Below are 19,235 nucleotides of genomic sequence, written 5' to 3'. Positions count from 1 at the left end.
GATTTAAGTCTGACACATGATTTTGTTGGCAAAGATCATTAAAATCAATAAAAATACAGAAACCAGGTAATTAAAATCAATATAAATAGGCAAAGCACGATAAATTAATAGAATATGAAAATAGCCAAAACACTCACCAACTGCACATATATTTCCCAAAAACTATTTAAGTCTTCATGTATCTCCTTTTAATTTCACTTTTTTTATTATAAATGTCTTTAATATGAATAGTTACACTTCAAACACAAATCACTAATAATAAATAAAACTATTTTAGTAATTATCCAATCGACGTAATAATGTTCCACCTGACAGAATACAGCTAAGAAGAAAAATTGACTTTACAAAATTATTACAATAAATTACAAAAAAACTAATACTTTATATCATAGATGTCTTAAATATCTTTAATGTGAATAATTATATCTCAAACACCAATCACTAATGAAAAAATATTTGAGTAATCTAATTGATGTAAAAAGGTTCACCCAACAGAATATGGAAAAAAATTGGGATTTCATAATAAATCACAAAAAGGAATTTAAATTTACAATATAAACACAAAATTTAAGTTTGATATATTTTTGCGAATTTTCTTAGTTTATAATATGATATTTCTTTATATTCTTAGCAATTTAAATCCCAAATGCTTTGTGGAAAACAGGTAAATTCCCCCTTTTTTTCTTTTGCTTTTGGCCAGTTCATTAAAGCAAAGCTCTCTCTCTCTCTCTCTCTCTCTCTCTCTCTCTCTCTCTCTCTCTCTCTCTCTCTCTCACCAAGAGCCCCTGTCTTGCTATAGGCAAAGCGCTCTAAAACGAACAACCCCACCCTTCTCTCTCTCTCTCTCTCTCTCTCTCTCTCTCTCTCTCTCTCTCTCTCTCTCTCTCTCTCTCTCTATGCAAGAGCTCGTGTCTTGCTATAAGCAAAGCGTTCTAAAACGAACGACCCAATCTCTCTCTCTCTCTCTCTCTCTCTCTCTCTCTCTCTCTCTCTCTCTCTCTCTCTCTCTCTCTCTCTCTATGCAAGAGCCCGTGTCTTGCTATAGGCTAGGCGTTCTCAAACGAACGATCTCTCTCTCTCTCTCTCTCTCTCTCTCTCTCTCTCTCTCTCTCTCTCTCTCTCTCTCTCTCTCTCTCTCTCTCTCTCTCTCTCTCAAAATGTAATCCAATTACAACATGATATAAAAGAACAGTGACGTAATATCAAAATTCCTCACAAAATGTTCTCACTGAAATCGACAAGGGAAACAAATTACGAGTTATTCAAAATATTTAATTACAGTCTATTCCTTTTTCAATTTTCGTGGTATTTCAATGGCATTGTTCCCTTTTATTGATATTGTTTTTCATTAGATTTTTATATATGTATAATGATTTTTTTTTTTTTGCCTTCCATTTGCCTGTTTTCCACAATTCCTTCATTTTCAGGAATGTGGAGATGATTTAGATTTTGTGAGGGACTTTAAAATTCCTTCCATTTCTTCATTAAATCATTATCATCTCCAACTTCTATTGACGCAAAGGTCCTCGGTTAGATTTTGCCAGTCGTCTCTATCTTGAGCTTTTAAATCAATGCTTCTCCATTCATCATCTCCCACTTTAGTTTCATAGTACTCAGCCATGTAGGCTTGAGTCTTCCAACTCTTTTATTATATATTGGAAGAAATTTGGAATTATGCCATTCACAACAAATCCTATATAAGAGATACAGCTGAATACAATTACTATTAGAATAGCACATTGGAATAGCATAATAGCAGATCAGCCAGGGCACCAGCCACCCATTGAGAAACTACTGCTAGAGAGTTATAGGGTTCTTAGACTGGCCAGACAGTACTAAAATGAATCTATCTCTCTGGTTATGGCTCATTTTTCCTTTATCTACACTACACATACGCCGAATAGCCTACCTTATTCTTTCCACATTCTCCTCTGTCCTCATACACATGATAACACTGAGATTAGCATACAATTCTTCTTTGCTCAATGGGTTAACTACTGCAATGTAATTGTTTAGTGGCTACTTTCCCCTTAGTAAAGGTAGAAGAGACTCTTTAGCTATGGTAAGCAGCTCTCCTTGGAGAAGGACATTCCAAAATCAAACCATTGTTCTTTAGTCTTGGTTGGTGCCGTAGCTTGTGTACCATGATCTTCCACTGTCCTGCGGTAGAGTTCTCTTGCTTGAGGGTACGACTTAGCCACGATTTTCTATCTTATTTGTCTTCCTCTTGTTTTTTTTTTTTTAAGTTTTTATGGTTTATATAAGAAAGTTGTATTTTAATATTATTCTTAAGATATTTCATATTGTTCCTTATTTCTTTTGTATTTTATTTATTTCCTTTCATCGCTGAGCTATTTTTCACTGTTGGAGCCCTTGGGCTTATAGCATCCTGCTTATCCAATTAGGGCTGTAGCTTAGCAAGTAATAATAATAATAATAATAATAATAATAATAATAATAATAGACTATGGTATAGGCCTAGACCTACTGGTAAGTGAAAAGAATGGCTGGAAAATGAAGTGAGCCTGGAAATATTCTGGAAATTGATATAATTAATTAAACAAAAATAAGTGAATGACAATTAATTTGTATCAGCAAATTAATGAAAGTAATAAGTAAGCTAATAATATTGGATATTATTTTATAAGTTGATATAAAGACGGAAGTGTCATAATTATGTTAATGAGAATATGAAAGAGAAAGTAATGAATTTAGCTGTGATAGTTCAGGAAAAAAAACTATATAAGGAAACTATTGTATAGTATATTTAATGGTATAGCCTATATATTTAGAGAAAAAAGACAAAATATAATAAAATCTAGAAATAGTTTAAGTTGATATAAAGAAGGACGTGTTTTAATTATGTTAATAAGCATATAAAAGAGACAGTAATGAATTCAACTATGATAGTTTATGAATAAAGTATTTATGGAAAATATCATGTAATATATTTAATATTATAGCCAATATACATTGAGAAAAAAGATAAAATATAATAAAATCTAGACATATCTTTAATAAAAAGAAAAATTACGAGAAAATGAGGTGCCATTGTAAAGACAAAATCTTCAATAATGCAACACAACATTGGAACCCCAGTTTGTATTGTGAGTGAAGTCGAAAAATTTTATTTTGACGCGTTTTATTTTTTTTTTTTTTTTAAATTCTATGAACTAATTTATATATATATATACCTCCAGTGATATTAAATGAAAGATGGAGAAGAATTCCATTACGATTTAGTGTGAAAATTGATGATTACAAGTTTTTGGTAAGGACCCAGTTTATGCATTTAAGTATCTAATATAAGATAATTTTCTTTATTGTCATATGTTCATATTTATTATGAATTTAACTCTATGGAAACATTTATATCTTAGTTTAGGCTTACTTTGGTTAATATACTTTATTTTAGACCTAGGAAGTTTTTCTATAAACTATATAGACGAAGTTTGGTTATTGTATCAAACATTTTTTGCACATGATTTATTTCGTTAATTTTTTATAAATGTAAAATTTTTGGTATTGTTGTAGTGTATTACAGGGCAATGTAACCTAGTAAAAAAACTACTTTTTCTTATTTAATACAACTTTACCGAATTTTTATGTATGTATGGCAAATTGGTTAATGTTTAAAATTACAATTTATCTGCAACACTGAATTTAGTTATAAAAAAACTGGCAGAGTTATTTTTTTCTGTATGGTAGGCTTACATTAGATCACTTCAAACCCATTACTTTGAACCCCATAGCTTTTACTCGGAAATTGGTACAAAATATAATACAAAATTGGTACAAAATCTGATAAAAAATTCCTATGCTTAAAATGAGGGGATTTACTACCCCATTGAGTCAAATTTGACTCGTAAAATTGCCAATTCACGAGTAGTGCCAATGCTTTCAAATTGATAATATAGATTAAAAATTTGGTATATATGTATATTTCATTAAGTATTTATTTGCAGTAAAAATAAATCTCATTTTCGAAGGAAATGCATTTTCTCTTGGAAAAAGTTGTTTCTTTGCAGGAAAGTTTTCCCCGTCTATAACTATAATAAAACCCAAAATTTTATACTAAATTCTTAATTCCAGTGGCTTTGGGTATTCATATCTCTTTTTTTTTATACAATTAAAACCGGTCTCAATTTGCAGTCATCTCCCAAGTAACCAATCAGAACTGTTTGAACTGTCAATTTTTTTTGGGCCAGTCGCCTACCATCACATCTAAAGAGATGCTACCTCTATTGAAGCATTTTTTCCGTGTTTCTTGATTAGTAAAATACTCTCTCTTGTTATTCAAAGGACTGAATATATTAAGGCTTTCAAGAAGTTCAAGACTTTCTTGTTTTTTAAGGGCTTCAATCCTGTGGATTTTACAATTAACATGGAATATGCTGTGAGATGCTCTAAATACCGAAGAATGTGTACAACAAACAAATCCTGTAGGTTCTGTAGGATACATATTTTGCATGTGTGATAGGACCAGGAAAACAGCCTTTAAAGTAAGTAAAGTGAATATACAGTCTTTACCCATTTTGAGAAAATATGTGTAACTGGCATGTTTTCAGGAGTTATGAACTGTTTTGATGTCGATAACTGTCAAAATGCCGTACTTTTCATGTTTCAAGGATGAGTGAAACATAAGAAGACCATATTTCAAGAGGAAAGACAACACAGGGATATGATCTACCTTAGGGTAGGGTAAGGACTCAGAGTCCTGAGGAGAGGTTGCAGGGGGCTACCTCATTAAGTAAGGACAGGTGTCTTTGGTTAGGTTAGGTGGTGAGCCTTCGGTTGTATCTCTGTGTTTATTACCCTTGTGAAATATGGTTTTTCAGTTGTAAGTACTTTTGTTTCAAAGGTCTGTATAACTTCAAAAAGATGGGTTTCCTACTATTATTGCCATGAAAAATGTTCAAAACATTTATATGTACCCCAGGAATCACTAATATTCTCTGTTAGGGTTCCTGTACTGTTATGCAAGTTTACATGGGGTAGCAGCAAGTTTTGACAAGTTTCCCATCAGGAATATGAAAGGAAACTAAGCTCGGTAATAAGTAATATTTACCAATGAAAATGTATATAGTACTGTTGAATTGGTACTTCATTATTGTTATTATTAAAGGGATTGTTGGTTATTATAGGTTATTTAGGGTTGTGGCCTAATTGGTAGCATCCTAGCCTGGTGATCACCAGACTGGGGTTTGAGTCCGCTCAAGCTCGTTAGTTCCTTTGGTCACTGCAACCACATCATCCTTGTAAGCTAAGGATAAGGGTTTGGGGAAGCCTATAGGTCTATCTGCTGAGTCATCAGTAGTCATTGCGTGGCCCTCCCTGGTCCTAGCCTGGGTGGGTGGAGAGGGAGCTTGGGTGCTGATCATATGTATATATGGTCAGTTTCAAGGGCATTGTCCTGCTTGATAGGGCAATGTCACTGTCCCTTTCCTCTGCCATTCATGAGCGGCCTTTAAACCTTAAACCTTTATGCAGGTGCAGTTCACAAGCATTTGTTGAAGCATTTTTTTTGTTACATAATAATTACCTAATGAGTTTAATTACTTAAAACTTCATAGATATTCATATTCAAGTTCCTAGATGATTTTAGTAACTTTTTATGACATTTTTGCCGTAACGATGACAGATGTACATGTAAAAAACGGTTGTAGTAAATGAAGCCATTGCAAAGGCTTCATATTAGAAATAAATTTCCATCCTACAAATTATTAATCAGGAATTAAACAGTAATCGTTCCCCTGTCTGAAAATTACACCTACACTGTGAATGCGCATATTTTCATTAAGACATACATAGGCACTTTAGCCATACTTCCTGAACTTATGATAAGGAATATATTAACTTGTGCAATGCTAAAGAGGAAAAAGGTACCTAACCCCATTCCCCTGACCATGTAAGCTTTGTGTGTCCAGGTGTGAAAGCACATTTATAGGATCCAGGTGATGTTAGGTTAGGTAGGGATAAAATACCTACTTGCATTATCTATTACTTCAGGCCTTCTAGGTCAGATGAGGGGCCCAGTGCTGCATTATCTATTACGTCAGGTGAGGGGTCCAGTGTTGCATTATCTATTACGTCAGGTGAGGGGTCCAGTGTTGCATTATCTATTACGTCAGGTGAGGGGTCCAGTTTTGCATTATCTATTACGTTAGGTGAGGGGTCCAGTGTTGCATTATCTATTACTTCAGGTCCATTAGTGATAAAGCTCTCCCTGGCTAGATAATGTCTCTGTTGTGTAGATTAGATTTGCAGGACACATATTTCATTATATATAGTTATGACAGATATAAGTTTGGTAATAGGAAGGTTGAAATGTCCTATGGAGCTTAACTCCTTTAGCCAACAGACAAAGGGATATTTAGATAAAAAACAAGTAATTATTTGGTAGTATATTAGACAAATTTTACGTTAGTTTTAAGGTATTTTTCAACAGTCCTGGTGATGATTTATTCTATCGTGGAAATTGAATTTGTGTATAGAAATATTGAAAAAGCTGATTTTGCTAAAATTTAGGCTTCCATGTACAGTATCTGTATTTTTTCAATATTTAACTTAGCCGGTGATTATAATAGCTGCAACTCTGTTGCTCGACAGAAAACTCTAAGGTAAAATTCGCCAGCGATCGCTACACAGGTTGCGGGTGTGCCCAACAGCGCCATCTGTCGTCCAGATACCCAGTACTCAATGTAAACAAAGAACTCAATTTTCTCTCTGTCGAGCTATCGACAAGACGTACTTACTCGCTGTTGCTAAACTGGAGTTTTTCAATATTAATCATACCCGATAATCATGTAGCTGTCAACTCTGTTGCCGACAGAAATCTACGGTCGGGATACGCCAGCGATCGCTATACAGGTGGGGGTGAACACCACAGCGCCATCTGTGGTCAGGTACTCCAGTACTTCTTGTCAACACCACCTCAATTTTTCCTCTGTCGTGCCTCCGGCTAGACCTACATGGATACGCTGTTGATTCTGGAGTTTTTGCTCACGATTTGGTGATGTATTTGCTCTAGAGTTTAGCTTTCGCTATTCAGGAAGTTTTATCATTAGCTTAGCTAGCTTTTGGAATTAATTTGATTAATTATGGTGACGAAGAGAGTATGAACTCTCTTTCACTTTTAAATGGCCGACCCTTCCCTTAGAAGGAAGTGTTGGTGTCTAAGAGAGTATAGACTCTCTTTCTTAATTTTGCTTAACAAAAGTTATAGATTTATTTTATATCTCTCCGCCTTTTATAGGCCTCTTCGATTAACTTCCTTTTATTATAAACTTATTAAAATTAATTTTTATATTTGTTTATATTCGACCTTTCCTAATAGTAGGCGGTCTTTTCTTGGTACCGAAGTTAATTAACATTGAGCCCGTCATTTCGTTTTTACCTGTTAACATATTATGCTATTTTAATGTTTTTGAAAGAATTTCTTTGATAGTCTCGTACTGTTTTCAAAGTTGAACTAACGTTTTGTTTTGTCTCTGCAGTTGTTGACGTTCAGAACGTTCAACTTGCGCTCTATCGTTACGATAGAGAGAGAATTTTCACGGTGTCACGTTGCAGTAAGAGTAAACCGATTCTAGCGTTTTGTTCATTCTTTCTTAGCTTAATGGTTTTAATTCTAATAAAGGAACTTTTTATTTGGGAAATCTTTCAGTTTTTTTCCTTTAACAATAATATGTTTTAACGATATATATGATTGGGCTCATCTCTCAGGTTCTAAGTCAAGAGAGAGAGAGAGAGAGATAGAGACGGAGGGAGAGAGAGGAGGATAAACGTTTCGTTCAAGCGAGTAACGTTGTTATCGTTTTTGCTCTTCTCCCTAGTCTCTTTAGGGGAAGAAGGTAAACGTTTCTAGAGTTTTATTCTTGTTCTCAAGCTTTATGCGGTGAGAGATTTTAAACGTAGTTTATTTGATCTAGTGTTTAGTCTCTTTCCAGCCACTGAATTATTTATCTTTCATTATATTTTTCTGTTACATTGTAATTCTGTTTTCGCAATTACTAACTTTTAAGGAAGGATAGAATTGCGTGTTTCAGGTACAAACCACTTAAAGTTTCGAGTTCAGTGAAATAAGTGCAAACAGAAAATCAAAAGTGATAAAGTGATAAGCGCAAAGTGTTACAGTGTTGCGTTCGAGGGTTCGTCTGTTCGTGCCAGTTGTTCGCCTAGTCTGGGACCTCTTACAAGCTCCCAAGCCCAGGGGAGAAGTAATGTCGAAGGACTTATGGGTTCAGCAGGCCTTGATCGACGAACAGACGTTCCCCTCCGTGGTTTCGGGTGTATCTACACACGTTGCCGACGTGATCACCCCACCCACACAAAGACGAGAGAGCCCTTTTCTTCCTCGTCTGCGGAAGAGGTTTCTCGCAGAAACCATGGACCAAATCTTGCAGCTTTTAAGTGCAAGTCGGTCCCTTCCGCGTAAGTCCAACTCCTAGGTGTAGCCATTAGCACTGGGTCAGTTCGGACTTGCTGCAGTACGACAACTGCACACCTCCCAGAGAGGCAAGGTGGTATCGCAACAGGCAGTAGCTCCGTCTGTTGCCGCACCAGCTGTTTTAGACCCTCAGTCTCAACGGACAGTAGCTCCGTTTGTTGTTGTCTTTCTTAAACTCTAGTGGTCTATGCTGCAGACAATGCAGTCTCAGCTTGCGGTGTTGATGCAGGAGTTTCAGGCAGAGAAGGTTAACACACCTCCTCCTGCGAGCGCTCCTCCACCTCTACGCAGTCCAGCCTGCCAGACGTATGATGTTGAGGTTCCTCAAGCTACCTCCATGTGTGAGCTGCCGCATTGGGAGTTGCCAGATACCAGCTCTGTGCAGCAACCTCCACTTTCCTTGAGGCAGGAGCCTCTTGCCACGCGGCAACCTCCTCAACACTTGAGGCAGGAGCCTTATGCTTTGCAGCAACCTCCTCTACCCTTGAGGTAGGAGCCTCATGCGTTGCGACTACCTCCTCCATCCTCGAGGCAACAACCTCTTGCGGTGCAACAACCTCCACCATCCTCGAGGCAGCAACCTCAACTCCACCTCTGCGCAGTCCACCCTGCCAGACGTATGATGTTGAGGTTCCTCAACCTACCTCCACGCGTGAGCTGCCGCATTGGGAGTTGCCAGATACCAACGCTATGCAGCAACCTCTTGCGTTGCGGCAACCTCCACCATCCTTGAGGCAGCAACCTCAACTCTTGCGGCAGCCACCTCCACTCTTGAGGCAAGAACCTCCACTCTTGAGGCAAGAACCTCAACTCTTGAGGCAAGAGCCTCAACTCTTGAGGAACCTCATGCTATGAGGCAGCCGCCTCAACGCATGCAGCAACCGCATTCTTCACAGCATGAGCCTCTCTCTGCGCAGCTACCTCCTCAACCCTTGAGGCAGACGCAACTCTTGAGGCAGGAACCTCACAGGAGCCTCATGCTATGCGGCATCCTCCTCAAACCATGAGGCAGGAGCCTCATGCTATGCGGCATCCTCCTCAACCCATGAGGCAGGAGCCTCATGCTATGCGACATCCTCCTCTACCCATGAGGCAGCCTCATGCTATGCGGCATCCTCCTCAACCCATGAGGCAGGAGCCTCATGCTATGCGGCATCCTCCTCAACCCATGAGGCAGGAGTCTCATGCTATGAGGAGCCTCATGCTATGCGGCATCCTCCTCAAACCATGAGGCAGGAGCCTCATGCTATGCGGCAACCGCCTCAACCCATGAGGCAGGAGCATCATACTATGCGGCATCCTCCTCAACGCATGCGGCATAAGCCTCTTCCCTTGCAGCTTGAGCCTTATCCCATGCAGCATGAGCCTCATACCATGCAGCATGAGCCTCATCCCATGCAGCATGAGCCTCATCCCATGCAGCATAAGCCGCACGCCATGCAACATGCTCTGCTTACCTTACAGCATGCTCTACATACAGCATGCTCTGCATACAGCATGCTCTGCATACCTTACCGCATGCTTCTCAGTCACACATCTTTGGTTGTTGCCAACTCACTAGACTGTCAAGCAGTTTCATAACGTTGCCTTCTAGTCTGCTGCTTTTGCACCAGTGAAACCCTCACTGAGAGAACTTAGCTTTTCTCGGATATGGTTCCTGTAGATGAGAAAGTGCTATTCTCCCTCCTTCTGATATTCCCTTGAGGACTCTGTCATTTGGAGAGGAGCCTTTAGCTGCGTAGCCTCCTATGGACTTTTATTTAAGCATAACATGCTTCCAGGGAAGGTAATGGTTCCACTTCAGTCGCTAACCCCGTCTGTTACCACACCTGCTCCCATAGACCTTGAGCTGTGTTGCAAGACATGCAGTCCAAGCTTAGTCCTTGTTAGAGGATTTTTTGTTTACGGAGTCAGTGTGTCACTGGGAAGACGTTCAACAACCAGCAGAAGTGACTTGTTGTGACGCAGTGCGGCAACCTCAGCAACCCGATAAGGAGTTGTCTGTACGACCCAGACAGTCTAGACAGCTTCGGGTTGTCACTGTACTTCCTCGCTTCCCCATGGTTGACAGTTCACAGACTGTGCATCAGTACCATGATCTTGTGTCTGGCTCCGTCAGACGACTAGCTTTTAAGAGCTCCCACAAGTCGTCGCTGTCTGGAGATTCTCAGATGGACTATGGATCTGACCAAGGAACTGGGCCTCCTGGTCAATTTTGAGGAGTCCCAGCTCGTCCCATCCCAGACCATTGTCTACCTGGGTATGGATCTTCAGAGTCGAGCTTTTCGGGCTTTTCCGTCGGCCCCAAAGATCTACTAAGCCCTAGTTTGCATCCAGAGCATGCTGAGAAGGAACTGATGCTCAGTCAGGTAGTGGATGAGTCTAACAGGGACACTTTCATCGCTGGCCCTGTTCATCGAGTTAGGGAGACCCCACCTCCGCCCCCCCTTCAGTATCATCTAGCGGCTCACTGGATTAAGGACATGACGCTAGAGACGATCTCAGTTCCTGTTTCCGAAGAGAGGAGGTCTACTCTCACGTGGTGAAAGAACAGCTTTCTTCTCAAGGAAGTCTACCTTTGGCTGTTCAGAAACCCGACCGCCGTCTCTTCTCTGACGCATCAGACACGGGCTGGGGTGCGACTTTGGACGGACAGGAATGCTCGGGAACATGGAATCAGGAGCTAAGGACACTTCACATCTTTTGCAAGGAGCTGTTGGCGGTTCATCTGGCCTTGATAAACTTCAAGTCCCTCCAGCTTAACAAGGTGGTGGAGGTGGACTCTGACAACACCACAGCCTTGGCTTACATCTCCAAGCAGGGAGGGACTCATTCGTGGAAGTTGTTCTAGATCGCAAGGGACCTCCTCATCTGGTTAAAAGATCGAAAGCTCACGCTGGTAACGAGGTTCATTCAGGGCGATATGAATGTCATGGCAGATCGCCTTAGCCGGAAGGGTCAGGTCATCCCCACAGAGTGGACCCTTCACAAGAATGTTTGCAGCAGACTTTGGGCCCTGTGGGGTCAGCCAACCATAGATCTGTTCGCTACCTCGATAACCTAGAGGCTCCCGTTGTATTGTTCTCCGATTCCAGACCCAGCAGCAGTTCACGTGGATGCTTTTCTGCTGGATTGGTCCCATCTCGACCTGTATGCATTCCCGCCGTTCAAGATTGTCAACAGGGTACTTCAGAAGTTCGCCTCTCGCAAAGGGACACGGCTGACGTTGGTTGGCTCCGCTCTGGCCCGCGAGAGAATGGTTCATAGAGGTACTGCAATGGCTGGTCGACATTCCCAGGACTCTTCCTCTAGGAGTGGACCTTCTACGTCTACCTCACGTAAAGAAGGTACATCCAAACCTCCACGCTCTTCGTCTGACTGCCTTCAGTCTTTCGAAAGACTCTCAAGAGCTAGAGGCTTTTCGAAGGAGGCAGCCAGAGCGATTGCCAGAGCAAGGAGGACATCCACTCTCAGAGTCTATCAGTCTAAAGGGGAAGTCTTCCGAAGCTGGTACAAGGCCAATGCAGTTTCCTCATCCAGTACCACTGTAACCCAGATTGCTGACTTCCTGTTACATCTAAGGAACGTAAGATCCCTTTCAGCTCCTACGATTAAGGGTTACAGAAGTATGTTGGCAGCGATTTTCCGCCACAGAGGCTTGGATCTTTCCACCAACAAAGATCTACAGGACCTCCTTAGGTCTTTTAAGACCTCAAAGGAACGTCGGTTGTCCACTCCAGGCTGGAATCTAGACGTGGTCCTAAGGTTCCTTATGTCATCAAGATTTGAACCTCTCCAATCAGCCTCTTTTAAGGACCTCACATTGAAAACTCTTTTCCTCGTGTGCTTGACAACAGCTAAAAGAGTAAGTGAGATCCACGCCTTCAGCAGGAACATAGTTTTCACATCTGAAACGGCTACATGTTCCTTGCAGCTGGGTTTTTTGCTAAAAACGAGCTTCCTTCACGTCCTTGGCCTAAGTCGTTCGAGATCCCAAGCCTGTCCAACTTGGTGGGGGACGAACTGGAGAGAGTACTTTGCCCAGTTAGAGCTCTTAGGTACTATCTAAAAAGGTCATAACCTTTACGAGGACAATCAGAAGCCTTTTGGTGTGCTATCAAGAAGCCTTCTCTTCCAAGGTCTAAGAACTCAGTTTCTTACCTATTCAGGCTCCTGATTAGGGAAGCACATTCTCATCTGAAGGAAGAAGACCTTGCTTTGCTGAAGGTAAGGACACATGAAGTGAGAGCTGTGGCTACTTCAGTGGCCCTCAAACAGAACCGTTCTCTGCAGAGTGTTATGGATGCAACCTATTGGAGAAGCAAGTCAGTGTTCGCATCATTCTATCTCAAAGATGTTCAGTCTCTTTACGAGAACTGCTACACCCTGGGACCATTCGTAGCAACGAATGCAGTAGTAGGCGGGGGCTCAGCCACTACATTCCCATAATCCCATAACCTTTTTAACCTTTCTCTTGAATACTTTTTATGGGTTGTACGGTCGGCTAAGAAGCCTTCCACATCCTTGTTGATTTGGCGGGTGGTCAATTCTTTCTTGAGAAGCGCCGAGGTTAAAGGTTGTGATGAGGTCCTTTAGTATGGGTTGCAGCCCTTTATACTTCAGCACCTAAGAGTCGTTCAGCATCCTAAGAGGACCGCTACGCTCAGTAAGGAAGACGTACTTAATAAAGGCAGAGTAATGGTTCAAGTCGTCTTCCTTACCAGGTACTTATTTATTTTATGTTATTTTTGAATAACTAATAAAATAAAATACGGGATACTTAGCTTCTTTGTTAACATATATGCTGGTCTCCACCCACCACCCTGGGTGTGAATCAGCTACATGATTATCGGGTAAGATTAATATTGAAAAATGTTATTTTCATTAGTAAAATAAATTTTTGAATATACTTACCCGATAATCATGATTTAATTGACCCACCCTTCCTCCCCATAGAGAACCAGTGGACCGAGGAAAAAATTGAGGTGGTGTTGACAAGAAGTACTGGAGTACCTGACCACAGATGGCGCTGTGGTGTTCACCCCCACCTGTATAGCGATCGCTGGCGTATCCCGACCGTAGATTTCTGTCGGCAACAGAGTTGACAGCTACATGATTATCGGGTAAGTATATTCAAAAATTTATTTTACTAATGAAAATAACATTTTTCACATCTATTTGGTGAAGTACTATATTCTAGTTTTGAGCTTTCGCTATGCAGGTGTTTTATCTTCATCTTAAATCTTGAACTCGGTTTGGATAGATTTAATTATGGTGACAAAGAGAGTATGGACTTTCTTTCACTTTTAAATGGCCGACCCTTCCCTTAGACGGAAGTGTGTTTAGGCTTTTAGTAATTATCTTATCACGTTATAGATCTATATATTTTATATCTCTCCGCCTTTATTAGGCCTCTTCGATTAACTTTCCATTTATTATAAACATATAAAAATAATTTTAATGTTTTGTTTATATAGACCTTTCCTGAGAGTAGGCGGTCCTAACTTGGAAACCGAAGTTAATCAACGTTGAGCCCTTTATATCGTAATTATCTTTTAAAGAGCTAAGGATTTAAAACTTTTTAATGTAATATTTTATGAAAGAATTTCTTTGATAGTCTTCGTACTGTTTTCAAAGATGAACTAACGTTTAGTTCAGGACGTTCAACATGCGTTCTATCGTTACGATAGAGAGAGAGTGTATCACGGTTTCACTTTGCAGTAAGAGTAAATCGATTCTGACGTTTTGTTCATTCTTTCTTAGCTTAAATGTTTTAAATTCTATTTTAAAGGAACTTTTTATTTGAAAAACCTTTCAGTTTTTTCCTGTAGTCAAATAACATGTTTTTTTGACGAAATATAATTGGGCTCTTCTCTTAGGTGCGAAATCAAGAGAGAGAGAGATAGAGACGGAGGGAGAGAGAGGAGAGAAAACGTTCCGTTCAAGCGGGTAACGTTGTTCTCGTGTTACTCTCGTCCCTAGTCGCTGTAAGGGGAGGAAGGATAAAACGTTTTAGTTTTTTATTCTCGTCCCCAGGCTATGTGCGGTGAGAGATTGAAAACGTAGTTATATGAACTAGTGTTTAGTCTCTTTCCCAGCCACTGATTTTTTTATCTTTAAATATGTTTTCTGTTTTTTGCTGGTATTATGAGCTTGCATTATACGACTGATTTCGCAATTACTACCTTTTAATGAAGGGTAGAATTGCGTGTTTCAGGTAGAAATCAGTAAAAGTTTCGATTTCAGTGAAATAAGTGCAAAACAGAAAATCGAAGTGATAAAGTGATATGCGCAAAGTGTTACAGTGTTGCGTCCGAGGGTTCGTCTGTTCGTGCCTGTCGTTCACCTAGTCCGGGACCTCTTACATGCTCCCAAGCCCAGGGGAGAAGTAATGTCAAACGACTTATGGGTTCGAGAGGCCTTGACCAACGAACAGACGTTTTCCCTCATTGGTATCGGGTGTATCTTACCAAGATCTCCCCTACCATAAAACGAGAGAGACGTTGTTTCTCCTCGTCATCCGAAGGCTTTTCGCATAAGAAACCTGTCACAAGGTTTCGAAGCCCTTAAGCGAAAGTCAGTCCTTTCAGGACAGGTCCAGCATCCTGGTTACAACCATTAGGACAGCTCTGACCCTATGCAGTCATCGGATAACTGCTCGCCGCCTAACAAAAGCGTAACACAGACTCCGAGAGTCTTTTTTTGTAGGCAAAGTGTTGCGGTCACAGACGTTACCCTCGTCTCTTACCACAACCATTTCCGTTGATCCTTAATGGGTTGTATGGCAAGACATGCAGTATATGCTTGCCTCCCTTATGGAAGACTATTCTGCCGATTAGTCCGTTGAGTCTAGCCGTTTATCTCATCGATATCCTGGCTTTCAGCCAACCTAACGTTCCTTTGTGCTTACTGTTGACGTTGGCGTAGCTTAGTCACGTCAGTCAGGTTGTTTAGAACCACACTCGATGCGGTCTCGTGTGGTTTTTCAGCCGCATTTGGACGTTAGGCCACTTGCTGATGCTCCTGTTGACGTTCAAGACGTTCACTAACAATCTGAGTTGACTTGTTTTGACGCTGTGCGTCAACCTCCGCATTCTAGAGTTGTTTTGACTGCTCAGTCTAGGCAGTCAAAGCAGTCTCGAGTGGACGCTGTGCGTCCTCACGCACCTGTATGGTTGACAGTTCAGTTGTTGACAGTTCACAGACTGTCAAGCAGTTACATGACGTTGCGTTCTGGTCCGCTACTAATGCACCAGTGAGTGTGGACTCTGCTTGTAAAGCATTGCCACCACGGTAGGTCTCTCCCTTGCTTGAGACTCAGCTTTTATCGGACAAGGTTCCTGTAGATGAGGAAGTTGCTGTTCCCCCTCCTACTGATATTCCCTTGAGGACTCTGTCAGATGGAGAGGAGCCTAAAGCTGCTTAGACTCCTATGGACTTTAATTAAATCATGATGATTTTTTTAAGGATCTTTGTCCGGATCTTTTTGTAACTGCTGCTCCTCGTTCGCCTAAACGTCAGAGCTTACACTAGGCCTAGCTACTTCGAAGCCGTTGTTTTTAAGCTACTGCTCTCTCGCTCTCCTAGAGAGCTTTACGTTGGCTAGGCGACTGGTTTTTCACCAGGAGGAGTTTGGGGGATACAGCCTTTGCTTTCCCTTCTTTTAAACTGGTTTATAGAGCGAGAGTCTGATATGACACGAGAGAAGTTCTCGGCTTGGGAGTTCATGCCTCTGCCCAGATAGACTTCTCAATTCTCGTAGACTCTCCCTGGCGCCTGGCCAGGAGACGCTCCAAGTTGTTTGCAGGTCAACTTCACAGCTGTTTTCGAGCCTTTGAAGTTTTGCTGTACAATTATGTCACGCATAACAAGGCTTTCAGGGATGGTAAACGGTACCGCCTCAGTCGCTAACCCCGTCTGTTGCCACACCTGCTCCCGTAGACCCTAAATGGGCTTTGCTGCAAGACATGCAGTCCAAGCTTGCGTCCTTGATAGAGGACTTTAATGCGGAGAAGGTTGCTACCGAACCTTCTGGCCAACAACCTTCCAACCGGTCGGTTGTGCGCCCTGTTGACGCTGAGGTAACCTACTCGCGTCTGCCAGTTGAGGTGGTTCCTCCACCGATGCGACTCAGTGTGGGTTGCCAGCCGCACGTTGACGTTAAGCGACGCTCGGAAGTGGTTGTTGACGTTCAGGACGTTCAACAACCAGCAGAGGTGACTTGTTTTGACGCAGTGCGTCAACCTCAGCAACCCGGTAGGGTGTTGACTGCACAACCCAGACGGTCTAGACAGTCTCGGGTTGACGCTGTGCTTCCTCGCGCTCCCATGGTTGTTGACAGTTCACAGACTGTGCAGCAGTTCTATGATATTGCGTCCGGCTCCGTCACGCATCCACCAGTGCGACCGGACTCAGTGAGCCAGACGTTGCCCACTCCGTTGCCGTTTCCTCATCAGTTTTCGGCTGAGGAACCCTCTGATGAGGACGTTGCTGAACAACAAGACGATCAGCCCCCAGAATAGATCAAGCCCTGCTATCCATCCAGAAGATGCTGAAGAAGGAACGCTGCTCAGTCAGGCTGTGGATGAGTCTGGTAGGGACGCTGTCATCCGTGGAACAATTTGTGTCACTAGGAAGATTACACCTCCGTCCTCTTCAATACCATCTAGCTTTTCACTGGAAAAAGGACAAGACGCTAGAAGCGGTCTCGATCCCGGTTTCCGAAAAGATAAAGTCTTGTCTGACTTGGTGGAAGGACAATATCAACCTAAGAGAGGGTCTTCCCCTGGCTGTTCAGACTCCCAATCACGTTCTCTTCTCGGATGCATCGGACGTGGGCTGGGGCGCGACACTAGACGGTCGGGAATGCTCAGGACTGTGGAACTCGAGTCAGAGGAGCATGCATATCAACTGCAAGGAGCTGTTGGCAGTACATCTGGCCTTGAAAAGCTTCAAGTCTCTCCTTCGAGGCAAAGTGGTGGAAGTTAACTCGGACATCACCACGGCTTTGGCGTACATCTCCAAACAAGGAGGTACCCACTCACTGACGTTGTACGAGATCATAAGGGACCTGCTCATCTGGTCAAAAGGTCAAGACATCTCCCTAATAACGAGGTTCATCCAAGGCGACTTGAACGTCATAGCAGATTGTCTCAGTCGGAAAGGGCAAGTAATTCCAACCGAATGGACCCTCCACAAGGATGTGTGCAAGAGACTTTGGGCCACTTGGGGTAAAACCATCCATAGATCTCTTTGCAACCTCGCTGACCAAGAGGCTTCCTATCTATTGCTCTCCAGTCCCGGACCCAGCAGCAATACATATAGATGCTTTCCTCCTAGATTGGTCACATCTGGATCTCTACGCATTCCCACCGTTCAAGATTGTCAACAAGGTACTGCAGAAGTTCGCCTCTCACGAAGGGACAAGGTTGACGTTAGTTGCTTCCCTCTGGCCCGCGAGAGAATGGTTCACCGAGATACTTCGATGGTTAGTAGACGTTCCCAGTAGTCTTCCTCTAAGGGTAGACCTTCTACGTCAGCCACACGTAAAGAAGGTACTCCAAAGCTTCCACGCTCTTCGTCTGACTGCCTTCAGTCTATCGAAAGACTCTCGAGAGCTAGAGGCTTTTCGAAGGAAGCAGCCAGTGCGATTGCTAGAGCAAGGAGAGCTTCTTCCATTAGAGTCTACCAATCGAAGTGGGAAGTCTTCCGAGACTGGTGCAAGTCAGTTTCTGTATCCTCGACCAGTACCTCTGTAGCTCAAATAGCTGTTTTTCTCTTATACTTGAGAAAAGGACGATCCCTTTCAGCTCCCACTATCAAGGGCTACAGAAGCATGTTGGCATCGGTCTTCCGGCATAGAGGCTTAGATCTTTCCAAACATAAAGATCTGCAAGACCTCCTTAAGTCTTTTGAGACCACCAAGGAGCGTCGTTTGGCTACCCCTGGATGGAATTTAGACGTGGTACTAAGATTCTTCATATCAGACAGGTTGGAGCCGTTACAATCAGCCTCCCTGAAAGATCTCACTCTTAAGACTCTTTTCCTGGTATGCTTAGCCTCGGCTAAAAGAGTCAGTGAGATTCATGCCTTCAGCAAGAACATAGGATTTTCGTCAGAAAAAGCCACTTGTTCGCTACAACTTGGTTTTCTAGCCAAAAATGAGCTGCCTTCTCGGCCTTGGCCTAAATCTTTCGATATCCCCAGCTTATCGGAGATCGTAGGCAATGAACTAGAAAGAGTCTTATGCCCTGTTAGAGCTCTTAAGTTCTAATTAAAGCGTACTAAACCTTTACAAGGCCAATCTGAAGCTTTATGGTGTTCAGTTAAGAAACCATCCTTGCCTTTGTCAAAGAATGCTTGGTCAGACTTTATCAGATTGTTAATACGAGAAGCTCATTCACATCTGAGTGAGGAAGACCGAACTTTGCTTAAGGTGAAGACGCACGAAGTTAGAGCTGTAACAACTTACGTGGCCTTTAAGCAAAATATATCTCTGCAAAGTATAATGGACGCAACCTATTGGAGAAGCAAGTCAGTGTTCGCGTCATTTTACTTGAAAGATGTCCAGTCTCTTTACAAGAACTGCTACACACTGGGACCATTCGTAGCAGCGAGTGCAGTAGTGGGTGAGGGCTCAACCACTACAATTCCCTAATTCCATACCCTTTTAATCTTTCTCTTGAAATGTTTTTATTGTTGTTTTTTGGGTTGTCCGGAAGGCTAAGAAGCCTTTCGCATCCTGGTTGATTTGGCGGGTGGTCAAAGTCATTTCTTGAGAAGCGCC

General features: G+C 42.0%; 1 long non-coding RNA gene across 2 annotated transcripts in view; it reads right to left on the bottom strand.

The window, feature by feature from the left end:
• The window catches only part of LOC137638358 (uncharacterized), a 601,799-nt gene that overhangs the window by 120,050 nt on the left and 462,514 nt on the right, over positions 1 to 19,235 (bottom strand). The window contains exon 1 of one of the 2 annotated variants that reach the window (XR_011044106.1): positions 138 to 275. The exons of the other annotated variant lie outside the window; for it this stretch is intronic. This is a non-coding gene — a long non-coding RNA (uncharacterized lncRNA). Of the gene's footprint in view, positions 1 to 137; positions 276 to 19,235 lie in introns of those variants that run through there. 2 annotated transcript variants of the gene reach the window in all.

Source organism: Palaemon carinicauda, chromosome 3 (assembly GCF_036898095.1).
Source record: "Palaemon carinicauda isolate YSFRI2023 chromosome 3, ASM3689809v2, whole genome shotgun sequence".
In the NCBI taxonomy this organism is placed as follows: domain Eukaryota; kingdom Metazoa; phylum Arthropoda; class Malacostraca; order Decapoda; family Palaemonidae; genus Palaemon; species Palaemon carinicauda.
The sequence above is the reverse complement of the archived record's forward strand: the minus strand, read 5'-3'. Positions and strand labels throughout refer to the sequence as shown.